At 41.8% G+C, this 13,313-nt stretch overlaps 1 pseudogene; it reads right to left on the bottom strand.

Moving 5' to 3' along the window:
* Positions 1–9,775: 9,775 nt before the first annotated feature.
* Positions 9,776–12,860, bottom strand: LOC147959819 (uncharacterized; annotated as a pseudogene).
* Between the last annotated feature and the right edge of the window lie 453 nt (positions 12,861–13,313).

Raw genomic sequence — 13,313 nt, forward strand, 5'->3', positions numbered from 1 at the left:
GTCCTAGAAGGACTCTAGGCTAGCCCCCTTTTCCTTGTTTCGTTTTTCCTTTTCCTACTCTATTTCTTGTCCCCTACCCCAAGTAATCTCTCCCCTCTCCTATATAAATACCCCCATAGACCCCCCCTCTCCTCACACCAAAAACCCAAACCCCCTCTCCTCCCCAAGCCGCGCCCCACCCCGCGCCCCTCACCCGCTGCCGCCGCCCCTATAGCGTCGCCGCCACCGCCCTAGCACGCCGCCGTCGCCATCGTTCGCCCCGCCTCGCCGGAGGTAGCCCCGCGCCTCTCTTTTTCTTCCCCGCGGTTCGGTTCTTTTAAAAGAAATAGTTCCGGTTTTCTTTTCCGGTTTTTCTCTCCGATTCTTCGTTTCGGTTTCTTTTCCAAAACCCTAGATCAGTTTTCCGTTTTCCTTTTCGGTTTCTTTTCCGAAAAACCCTAGATCGGTTTTCGTTCTTCTTTCGGACCGTTCATCTCAATGAACGTGCTCACCGATTATTCCCGATTAACGACGCCCGTTCGTTTAACCGTTCGTCTCTTTCTTTTCGTCGGATTTATTCCGCGATCGCGATCTCAGATCCGATCTTCGTTCTAGTTTATCTTCTCGCCCGTTTATCGGAATCAGGTGATTCAAGCGCCTGGAGTTTCGTCTCGAAACCGCCGTTCCGTCTAATCAACTTGAACAAGTTTTTTCTATGGTAAAATTTGACCTAGTTTCAACTTGCTAGAACCGAGTTGTTTTCTTCCGCCGTTTGTTTTCCGTCGTTTGTTCGGTTCGTTCTTTCTTTGCAACCGGAGTTCTTAAGTTGAACTTTCTGGTTCGTTCTCTCATTTGAGTTTTACTTGTGCATTAGATGAGTACTTATTGTGTGGTTACTATTGTCTGCTTACGATAGATTGATCGGAGTGTGACGAGTAGATCTATCAAGAGTTTTAAGTGCGAATCATCTTCATCTACATTGCAGGCAAGTAACACTTTGATCATACCTTTTCTACAACCCATGTTTTAATGCATTAGATCAATCCTCACACATTGCATGATTAGGATCTAATTAAATTGTGGGATGGGAAGTAGATGAGGTAGTACCTATCACCTGTATTATTATGAAACCTTTGGGAGTTACTTCTATGTTTGCTTATTATGCCATGCTATGCTAGTAGACGTGGATTGGGTGAGTGATATCCATGACAGATGTGAGTTGATAATTTTTAATGGTTTATCTAAGGTGGCCACTTAAACACACATCTGGGTGGATTGAGGCACCTGATGTCTATCAGGACTTGCCTGTTTTATTTTGGACCGCCACCCAGGCTCAAAGGGATCATAAGATAATTCATGCTAGAAACTTCCGTGTGCAGCCACATGCTACTATGGGCTCTGGCATAGTTGACTAAGTTGTGCGAACTCTTACGGGGTGGACTAGCAGATGTATGGGTTGTAGGTGGTACGGTCTACCCCACATGTAAGGTGCTAGCACTTCTGAAAGACTATGTCTCGATCATCCGTTTCTCAAACACCATGTAGTGCGAGAAATCAAACGGAGGCGATCGAGTCATGTGGGGAAAAGTGCGCAAACCTCTGGAGAGTGTATAAACTAATCATGATTAGCCGTGTCCCCGGTTATGGACATCTTGAGTATCTAGTTCTTGGATTATCCTGTTGATCTCATCATGTTACTTCTAAATTAATGTTGTTGGGTTTTAATTACTTAATTGGGATCGGAATGCTGTCAACCATTCTCGATGTTTAACAACCACCATGATAGTTAAATAAATTCATTCCTTTGCAGTAGGGAAAAATTGGCTTTACGCAAAAACCTTATAACCATAGAGCTTTTCCACCAGCCAAATATGCATGTAGTGATAGCCATTATTCATCATTATCTATGGTGTGAATTTGCCAGTACATTCAATGTACTCACCCGTTTCGGGCTGCAACGTCTCATGTTGCAGGTTTCTTACGACGAGTAAGTGATACATTAGGGTTATGATTTCTACACTCAACTTTGCCGTTGGTGTTGATGGGAATCCACAACCTTGTTGCTTCCGCTATTTGGATTGAGGTAATAGTATTTACGTTACTTTATACATGTGATTTACCTCTGTTATAAATCCTTCGAGTACTGTGTGTGTCAGCATACCGATCCAGGGATGACACTTAAGCACAGAGACTTGATCCATTCAGGTCAGGTCGCTACACTATCGTGTATCTCCTCTGCATCTGCTGGTGTCTCCTGTAAAAGACATGGAATAAATTAAACATTATTTATGGCTGTAGTTTGAACGAAGTAGTGAATGCGTTAAGGGGCAACAGTTACCCGCGGTTCAGTGGAGGAGTGCTTCTTCCCACGAGGCGCTGAGACAGAAGGAGTGGCATGAACCAGCAAACTTGGTGATGGATCCGCCGGCGATTCAATCGGTGGAAAAGGTGACGCTTGTCGTATGAGGAGGAGAGGGTTGTCGATCTAGGGTTCTAAAAAGGAGTAGTCTGTCGATCTAGGGCTACAGTTGGCACTCCTCATGGTAGTAATATGCGGACCCGATGGGCTTTTTGTGTGGGCTGCTGGGACTGGGCCTAAACAACACAAACCCAAGCCTTATGTAGCAGGTAGAACAAAATGGGCTCATCAATCCATGATCTTAAATAAAATTGAGTGGAATTAGATAGTACATTTGCTCAGATGTATTACATAGTAAACACGCAAGGACTTAAAGAAGCATATTTAGTCTGGAAACAAAAATATATAGTGGTACATAATAGGTGTCATGGTAGGCCATCTAGAAAAGATAGCCAAACGGCGTGCTTTGCTGCGTTGTTTGACCTGCATTATTTTCCTAGGAACCAGAATGGAAGTGGGTTTGTAGGCAGGCTGCTGCAACATTCCTGCCAGGAATGGAAAACCAATTTTGTTATGATATCTTAGCAATTTGTTAATACAATATATGAACCTATCCATGCATATATTACGCCTTAGTTTCTTGGCATGTTTGGAGGCTCAACCATTATCTTTGCACGCCGTGGATATAGGGGCATGTAGTGATGTCCGGTATGCATATAGTCTGATTGGCATCTTCTAGGTGTTATGTAGATGATGATGTAGTCCAGGATATCAATTACACTATCAACCCATCCGAAGTAGCTACACTTATCTGTACCTACCAAGCCTTGTCCAGGCATATCAGTCCCCTCAACCAAAATGAATGGGCTAAGTAGCTGGCTTGCTATCTCATGTTGTAGAAGCCCATCTGGAACTTCACTTATAACAATGCGAACAAATCTGGGAAGGTAAGTTTGTTCGCTACCATAAGAAGGAGACCAAGGAATAGCTCTGAAGATGCGGTCACCAAGTTCGATGTCTCCTGTAGCAACAACAGTCGATCTAAATGCGGCAAATGTAGCAAATTGAACATCCCCTTAATAATGCACAAGGAAAGCAACATAACTGATTGGTTTTACATGAACATATCTAGATGCTAGTACATGTTGAATTATTGCAAAGAACACCTCTTTTGTGCTAATAGGTTCAATACCATCACCATGTTTGAGATTATAGAGTGTAATAATTCCTGGAATCTGTCGGGGTCAACCTCTGTGTCTTGAAGGAAACAATGCGGTACAGCAGCAACAACGGGGCTGTGTCGAGTTTCTGGTATTGGTGGCAATAGCTCAGTTGGTCTGAACTTCTTATTGAAAGGGTTGTTAATCACTCTAATAAGCACAGTGAACATGTCTAGGTGGAGGCCTGGCAATGTGCTCGCTAGATGTCGAAACCTACGCCTAACCTTAATTTTCATCCGCAATGGCACATTTTCTGGTGTGTCTATCTAGCAAACGCATCGAAACACCAAAAGATCTTTGTGGGCCATTGTGTCAGGGTAAAGCTCAAAAACAACACAATATGGATGCAACATAAAATCTGCTATTTTGAATGTCCAAAGGTGTAGTGGCAGGTTTGTTATCTCAATCAAGACTTGGGATCCCGCATAGTTATCATGAGAATCATAACTGGGAGTACTACAATATGGTATTGCTTCATCTGCAGGCGGGGTGGTAAAATGAATGCTGCCCAAGCTAAGTCTCTGGTCAGATTGAAGAAACTGCACTGCCTGACTGTATTGTGGTTTATTTGGGATGCTAATTAGAAATTCTTCGTCAGGACTGTCTAGAGAGAAAACATCGCCATCTAAGCTGAAAGCCTGAGCCAGTGCATCATGAAATCTATTCCGTATGGCTCTATTATCAGGAGAGAAAATAACTTGGCAATGATGATGTGTCCGAATTTCTAGGCATTTTGTATCTCCATAAGAAACAAAAGCTCTTGTTATATCTCTTCTCAGAGAGACAAACGAGGGTGAAAGACCTAGCAACATTATAAAGCAATTCAGGTTTGAGCGAGATTTCAGTTTAACCATTGAGGAAACAAAATCAGATCTATGCAGGAACAGAGGAGGAAAGGGTGTATAGACCAGCAGTCTAGGAATGGAACTTGCCTGTGGATAGAACGGCAGCGTGGGCCACACCTTTGCCGGCTGAGGACGATGACATCAGGCGAGAGCAGGAAGGTATGGGGAGCAAAGAAACCCTAGAAATGGCTAGGCCAGGGAGTGCGGCGGCGTGGTTGGTGGTGTGGACGAAGCAAGTGAGTAGGTTATAGAGCATAGGTGGGAGGCAACAACAAGATAGCGGATCCAACAGTAGGAGAAGAGTGGAGTAGACAGATCACTGTCTTTGGGCCACTTAGATGTGGCGTAGAGACAACTTGCAGTGACAAAAGGGCCAAATGAGCCGAGAACAAAGCAAAGGCAGCCCATAGGCTTGGATGGCATATGAAAATAAAATGAGCAGCAGAGAGTAAGAAAAAACAAAATGGAATGGGAAACATTCATCAAATCGCCAAGAGAAAAATAAATAAGAAGCTAAGAACACACATATAATATGTTCAAGTTGGCTTCATAATATAGGGGAGTTTTGTTTTTGTCTTGCTTTGACATTGCTACTTGAGCAGTCAAAGACTTTTTAGCACACAGACATATAAATAGAGGAGTTTTAGACATGCTTCGTAAGAAGCATACAACCACACTAAGGTCTATGCAAGAAGCATACACGGCAATGGGCTCTGCTTGTAGCTGGTCAAAGAGCATTGTGATGGAGCGTTGTCGAGAGCGAAGCTATATGCATAAACCGCCATCTTTCTCCTTCGATCTTGCTGAGGAGAAGCTAATGTACATAGGATAGATAACCTACAGCAGAATGCAAAGTTTCAGAAACCAGTTCCAAGTATGAGAACGGCAAAACAATTCCAAGAATAGTAGTATATAGGGAAATTGTGGTGTACCTATAGATATTTTAAGGTTGCATAGGTAGGGCAAAGGAGTCACTGCTGTTTTGTTTTCTTCCCTGCTCCAGCTCCTTTTGCAGCAACGGGGTTCCTTTATTTCAAGGTGTGTTAGTCAAAAATAAATAAGCGGAATGCTATACACAGGTTGGGAAACCAGCTATATTAGTGGAATGTAAGAAGCAGTACTTCTTGTTTTTCTGAGGTGGACTCTTATCATCTTTTGCATTAGCAGCACCAGAAGGATCTTCAGCCTTTTCATCATTGTTCTCCTGGAGCACCCAACATATACATAAGTTTGATAACAGAGAAACATAGTATATTGATATTGGATTGTTATTAGGCTATACAACAGTAAGATTTTTCCTTGACACATGTGTATCGGCACGTGATCATGCTGCTCATTTACTAAACGTACATACGTGCATTTATAGTATTATGCGTTATTTAGCACATGTGTGTTCACAGGCAACTCAAGTGGAGCAGAGAAATATTTACCGCGGCTATTTCGTCAAACTTCTTTGGAGGATCCTCTACCAGAGGGAGCTTCTTGTCATTGCCAGTAAATAAAGTGTGCCTGGTCCTGCTGATTGGGCATGGTGATTGCTAGAAAAGAAAACACGATCATAAGTGCAAGCAAGCATTCAAAAATATTGCAGTAGTCCTTTGCAAAGAGGCATACCCTAGAGATGCAGATGAAAGGAGACCAACACTGAGCTTTGAAGTTGGTGTCTGCGCCTGAGTGTAAAAAAGGAAATGAAAAGAACTGAATTAGTTTTTGGGCATCTTGATTGAATAAATCGAGCGACAGATGGTAGACTAAGAAAACAACATACCGCGCCAGTTGGTGATGGAAAAGTTATAGCAGGGCTCCCTGAGGAGCTGCTAGGCTGGGCTTGCTTGATGCTTGGGGTACTGGGTGTAAACATCTCAGAAGGTACTGGACTGTCAGTGAGGGAAGCAGAGGAGGATGCTCCAGATGATCCAGGGACACAGTCAAAGGCAGATGAGCTTAACTCAGGCTTGTAGGTTTCCATAATTTTCACAACTTGGAATGATAAATGTGTGCTTGTGGTTGCAAAGCTTCTCTTTGCAATGGACACAAGAAGCTTATACTTCTGCCCAATAACTGGGTAACCTCTGGTGGAGCAATCCTATCAACCATCGGTACACGAGCTATCTCGTGTATGGTTGGAAGTCCTGGGTTTCTAAAATTCAGTAAATTGACGAGTGGTTTTCCAACAGCTGCTTTTCCAACTGTATCAAACATGGTGAACTTAGCCTCACCCACGTCATCACTCGCAAACACCGAAATACATTACCTGCACATCGCACGAATAGAATGAGGATTGTAGTAAAGGACTAATAAAACATAGAAGAGGCATGTCTAAATAAATCAGGCAGGAAGTCTGAGGAAACAAACAACACAAAACAAAAGAAACAACAGACAAAGGTTTAGGAAGGCACATACGTCTCCTGTGCTGCTATGGATGAGAAGTTAGGATTGGCGCATCGGTAGTTCGATGCAACTATTTTAGAGGTCTTGTTGCAGGAGGAGCAAGAGAAGAACCACCAGCGCTAATCAGGATTGACCCTCTGGACAGTAACGGTACATATGAACCATTTTTCCTTTCGAAGTAACATAACTTGCAGTTGAGCACATGATCAGGAAAAGTGGGAACAACATATAGAGGAAAAGACAGCAAGGATACCTCGTTTTCGTAAGGGTTCAGGTGGAGGAGCTCTGACACGGTCTTTTCAACTGGATCAGCGTAGACACGGGTAGTAAATGCACCCTCGATCAAAGCAGCATTGTTATCAATGGGTTTGAAATTAGTCCCAACCTATTTTAACACGCAACAGGGGAGATAGTTATCAGCGTGACAAAGGAAACAACACTGTCTTCATATTCATGGTTAAAGCAAGAGAAGCCAATTAGAAGGTATATAGAAATCACCTGTTGCGGAAGTCATTTATCACTGGCAGATCCTCGTCAATGTACCAACGGCAAGCAGAACTACCACTAAGTCCTTGAACACCTGCATAGTTATTGAACAATAGAGGGGTAAGAGGCTGCACCGAACATAGGATGAAAAGGTTGTACAATACAGAATGCATAGGTGTATAAGATGCAATAGGTTGATCACATATATAGAGCAACTACCTTGATTTATTTTAGGTAGTGTTCCTACGAAAATTGCAATCACAACTTCCTTTTCATCTCTTTCCCACACTGCTTCTTCTTCAAATTCAATCGCTCGATCACCCCAGAGGACCAACTTTAGCTCCTTGCCCCTATAGGTTTCATATGACGAACAAATCAGTAAACAAACGAATGAGTAGGTGGCCTAGAATGGTGCATGCATAATAATAAGCAAATCACACTTACTGTAAGTCAGTGAGGATTATTTTCCTTGTGTTTGATGGCTCTGGATGATGCATTGATTGGATAGTGACCACATTAGAAACAACAGTTATTCTTCCAATGACATCTTCAAAACCATAGAATTTGCAAGAGCATCCGACTCCAGATATTTGACAAGTAGTTTTAATGTACTTAGGCATGAAGTGACACGACTTACCAAGGAAATGAGCCGGTGGCCCACATGGCCTGGGGTTGTCCTGAAATGGGATCAAATTGTAGGTGCAGAACGGGTAATCTGCTTCCAAGCCCGGGCGTAAAACAACATTGCTAAACCTAGAGAACTGAATCATGAAGTGACTCTCAACAGGTCTATAAGTTGTCTTTGCTTCAACGCAGTTGAAGCTGCTCATCATGTAGACCTTTCCTTCCTACAACTCATCCTTCAGTTGTTCTGCTCGCTGAGGAGGTATCTGCACATACATATGGTTTCCCTGCCAACAAAAATAGTAATCAGAAAGGTATCCTAGGACAAATATGGACAGTTGGTGTTGAGCTAGCTATGTAAAGACAAACCTGGCTATCAAGAAAAACTAAGTCCATGTGCTGGATAGGCCCATTGTCAGTCCCCCCATGATAAAACCACATGCGCGAGACAAGGACAGAGACAACCCACTTCCTACTGTGGTTGTGTATCTCAGAGAGCATCTAATGCGCCATCTGGAAATGCAAAGACACTTTTTCTTAGGAAGGTAAAAACACACAAAGAAGCAGCATATTAGGTTTCGCAATATGATAGCATACCTAATCGAAGTCAAGTGAACAGACATACTACGCGAACTACCAAAATACCTTTAACGCGTAGATAGATGCACAGAAAAGAACAATAGATGTTATCTTAGGTAATGAGCAGCAACAGATAAAACAACATTTACAGCCTCAAATCTTATTGAAAAGGGAGCAGACAATCGAAATACTTTACCAAATTAGGAAGCATACAATAATAGAGACTAAGAGGCAGCAAGTAGTAGTGAGACCAAAAGGAGCTCGCAAAATAAAGCGCGACATAAGTACTATTCCAAAGACTCAAAGATCTCAGAGAAAACTATGTTTCTAGTCTGAGATCCAAGTGTGCCATCTTCGTTCTCGATAAGTATTTTCAAGTTTTTCTTGGAAGTCACACGTGAAACCGCCATGTAAAGCTGGCCATGAGTGAAAATAGGGCTTTTCAAGTATAATCCAACAGCTGAGAGAGTCTGTCCCTGGCTCTTATTGATAGTCATGGCATAACAAACCCTGACTGGAAACTGGCAACGATGTAAAGTAAATGGCCATTTAGGATCCTTGGTAGTGAGGCAAATCCTTGGAATGTACACACCATCCCCAATATTAGAACCAGTCATGATAATAGCCTCAATGACTTTCTCACCAAGTTTAGAGACAACAAGATGAGTGCCATTAGAAAGACCAGTTGCCTGACTTAAATTTCTAAGGAGCATAATCGACACGCCTTTTTTCAATAGCAACTTGTGATGTGGGAAATTGTTAATTTTAATTGTATTGAGGTACTCGATAGCATAAAACACATCCATATTATGCATTGAGTCAACAACATTTCCTATAGAATCATAGCATAAGTACTCCGTCTTAGCAGAAGGCATTAAGGCTAGCACATGGTCATTAACTTCTTGAGCTAGATCATTTGTTGTTGTTAAGATAACCCTTTGGCACAAGTACTTTCAATTAGAACCGTTTTTAGCAAAGCTTGTGTATACAACATTAACAATAGCGCCTATTCTATTATCCTCGGAATGGATCAACATATCATCAGGAATTGTTACCCAACTTGGCTCACACTCCCCTTGTCTGGTAACACAAGGCGTTGTACCATCACCAATACTCAAGATCCAACCAGCAAAATAAGCTATCTCATCTTGTAAAACAGGATATGTTGTTTGCACAGCCAAACACATGTTTATGTTAAGATGTAGAACCTCTATAAAACGTCGTAGAGGTGAATTTGTTATAGCAGCATTTATAACCTGTGAGCGAGTCCCACCCTCAATGACTGGTAAAATCTATCTCAAATCACCACCCAGAACCATAACCTTACCATCAAAAGGCATGTCAGCTATAGAAGGATCGTCGGCAGACAGAATATCACATAAGCTACGATCCAAAGCCTTAAAACATCTACGATGCGTCATTAAAGCCTCATCCCATATTATTAGGGAGGTTGATTCGATCATCTCTGCTAATTTGCTAGATATTTTTATATCACATGTTCCATTGTCATCTAGACTGATTGGTATTTTAAACCTAGAATGAGCAGTCCTACCTCTAAGCAAAAGAAGTGCTGCAACCCCAGAAGATGCAATTGTGAGAAAAATCCATTCTTTACCTCTAAGATAAGCAATTATGGAACTCCAGAGAAAAGTTTTCCCAGTTCCACCATATCCAGAAATAAAGAAAAAGCCAGGTTTTCCACACACAACTCTATCAATAATATTCTTATAAGCTAGGAGTTGATCTGGATTTAATTGGTTGTACATGGTTTCTGCCTTTAGTACTTCACTTTTAGGATCAATAGATAGTTCATCAGTTATCATGTCATTGTCATCAAAGTTATCATCATATGTAGTCTTTAATGGCAGCCTGTGGTCTAGAATATTAGAACCATTTTTACTAAATAGAACTATCAGCTTATCAAGCAAGATGTTTCTCGGCTCATCAGGAGGTACAACATGATTATCATCACGAAAAGAGCGCTTGATATTGTACTTAATATCCTCAGCTAAGTGTGACCAATATTTTTCGAAGAAAGCATTTTCATCATTAACACCACAATGGACAAGGATTGTAACAAAAAGCCTGTGCAGCTGATCTCCCATACCCCAGGTCAAAGCCTCATCAAATGCACTATACCATTCAACATCATCTCCAAGAAAGCCCCTAGCAGCACATGCCTCCTTAAAGGTCTCATACACAATCCAATTATAAGTTCTAACATCCATATAAGACATGGAAGCTTTGACAACCATCAGGAGCATTCTAAGATAGAAAAGTTCTCTAGTTGTAGGGTGAATAGAATAAATTCTACCAATCCTATAGCTCGAGGTCTTAGGAATCCATTGTTTTTTTCTTGCTAGCCAAGTCCATTTGGTTGTGAAGTCACAATAAGTAAGAGACCTAGCATTTGCATGGCATCTATTAGCTACAAACCACTCGGTTAACATTGTTCTCTGTAGCCACGCATCATCAGCAACTGACTTTAGGTTTGCTTTAACATTGAAACACACCATGTGTTTATTTAATAAATGAACAGGCAATCGTTCAACAGAAGGCATCTTACTGTGTATATCAAAGCCATATATCCTCCAGCAACCATCTTTATCACATATGTAATGGCATTGTCTATATTCCATGATCTCATCAATCTCAATACCAAGCTGGTTTTTGATGCTATCAAACAAAGTTTTTGAAAAATCAGGACCCTTTGTAACATACTTATAATGATACTTGATGACGTGGGTTTTATTGCACCACTCAACGTTAATATGCGCTTGGTATTTTTTTAGTATGAGCAGATTATAAGGAAAAACATGCCTATTATCAATCCTGACCTTTTTTAACTATAAAACGGTCGTTGTCTGGGCGACTATACATAGGGAATCCACTATCATCTAGAGAGGTCTCAAGCTGAAATGACTTAGGAAATTTTTTTGAACACAATCCATCTTTCATGCAAGGACATTTAACACCATCTTCCCCGCGAGGGCCATGCATCATGTGTTCAGAAACAAGAACGTATCCAAGAGGATCCGCAACAGGATCAGGGATGGAAGCTGATATAAAAGAGTCAATTAAAAGTAGGACTAACCTCCCGTTTTTTTCTATCAAGCCAGATCAGTATATGGGCATGAGGAAGCCCTCTTTTCTGGAACTCCACAGTGTGCAGTACCGTGAACAAAGGGATAAAAAACAATCACGAGCTGAGGTGGAAAAGAACAGAAGAAAAGAGATGAGAGGAATCGTAAAGCATGTTTTACCCGCTACGACAGGACCAAAGGCCTCCCCACTCTTAATATCATGAATATAGTCATTGAGCCTCATGTGATAAACTCTGATCGGAAGATCCGCCCTGTCTGAAGGCATCTGGCCAGGCTCAGAACATAGGGCTTATGTTATCTCAGGCCACTTGGGATTACAGGTAAAGGTGGTGAAAAGGTCTGGTGTGCCAAAGATACGTGAAATGGCTACTGCGTCCTGGAAGTTCTCAATCATATAACGCCGGCCACCGGTAAAAGAGGATGGAAGTATGTTTTTCTTGCCAACAGAACTTGCATCTGTCTGCCCTTTTCCAACAACATCAATGACTCCTTGCAAGTTCTCTGCTCTAAGATCATTATTAGCCTTCATGATGAAATGCAGCCTCCACTCGTCTCTGCAAGCGCGTGCATCTACAATGGCCTGTGAGGAAAGCAAACCACAACAAAGGTATGGATTATGCTGCTCTGGTCTATAGTGGAGACAATAGGAATAATAGTCATGCATAGTGAGCCTGGTTCTTTTGCTAGTATCTAAAGGGTCTGAACCAATATATTTAAGCCCAAGCTGAAACCCACATTCTTCAAAGGGGAAGAGAAGAGGATACTGCAAAGGCATATATGAAGTTTGCAAAGAAGATATTTGCTGTAGATTGTCATCTCTACCATGTATTATTATGTCACGACAAGAAGCCTCCACCGTGAACTCACCAAACATTAAAGACGCTGGCTCATCAGTTGTAGGAAGGCTAAACTGTGGGCCATCAGATTCTCTAGGGGAAAATAAACGAATGGCTATCTCAGAATGCTTATTGGCTGCTAGTATTTCTCTAGCTGATCTAAACATTTTGACATAAGAATTGTGTGTATCAAGCATATGCATCAAGCCTTCAACAATAGATTCATCTAAACCACCATCACTCTTTTCACCCTTTTCTAAAGCCTGAATCCTGTTTTGCACCTCATTCCGGGTATCATATATATAGTGTTCGGCATACTTAGGGGTATTTCCTTCCTTAGGCATAAGAGATCCCATTTGATGACAAACCTGCCCATTTATTTTGTATATATTTGGTCCATTACCATCATTTACAGAACGATCAACGGTAGTTCCCATGGAAGTAAATGCAAAGAGGCAGTTGTACTGACGATTTTTTTTATAAACTCTCTGCTACGTGAGGGACCATTGTATCTCAGCAACTCGGAGAGAAACAAGGGTGGCTTTTTAAAATGTGTAATATACACCTTACCACCCTTGCAACATTTGTTGTAAACCACACGCCTTAGCGTAATAGTGGATTCCGATCTCACCCTCTCCTCGAACCAGAAGACTGCACCACAGTTGGTACATTTGTAGTCTGGGCCATCGTAGAAATATCTCTTTCGGTACCCAGCTGCAAATTTATCTTGACTCAGTAAAAATGGTAAGTCAGCAATGCATCATACAATAGTTTCTAGGGATATCGGCACTTAGCATACCTTTCAGCATCTCAGACTCCTCAGCCATGAATCCAACCCAGTCAGCACTTAAGGGTGATCCAATGGCAGGCCCCTTTCCCCCAAGTCTATC

This window comes from Triticum urartu, chromosome 7A (assembly GCF_056163025.1).
Source record: "Triticum urartu cultivar PI428250 chromosome 7A, HENAU_Tu73, whole genome shotgun sequence".
Lineage (NCBI taxonomy): Eukaryota > Viridiplantae > Streptophyta > Magnoliopsida > Poales > Poaceae > Triticum > Triticum urartu.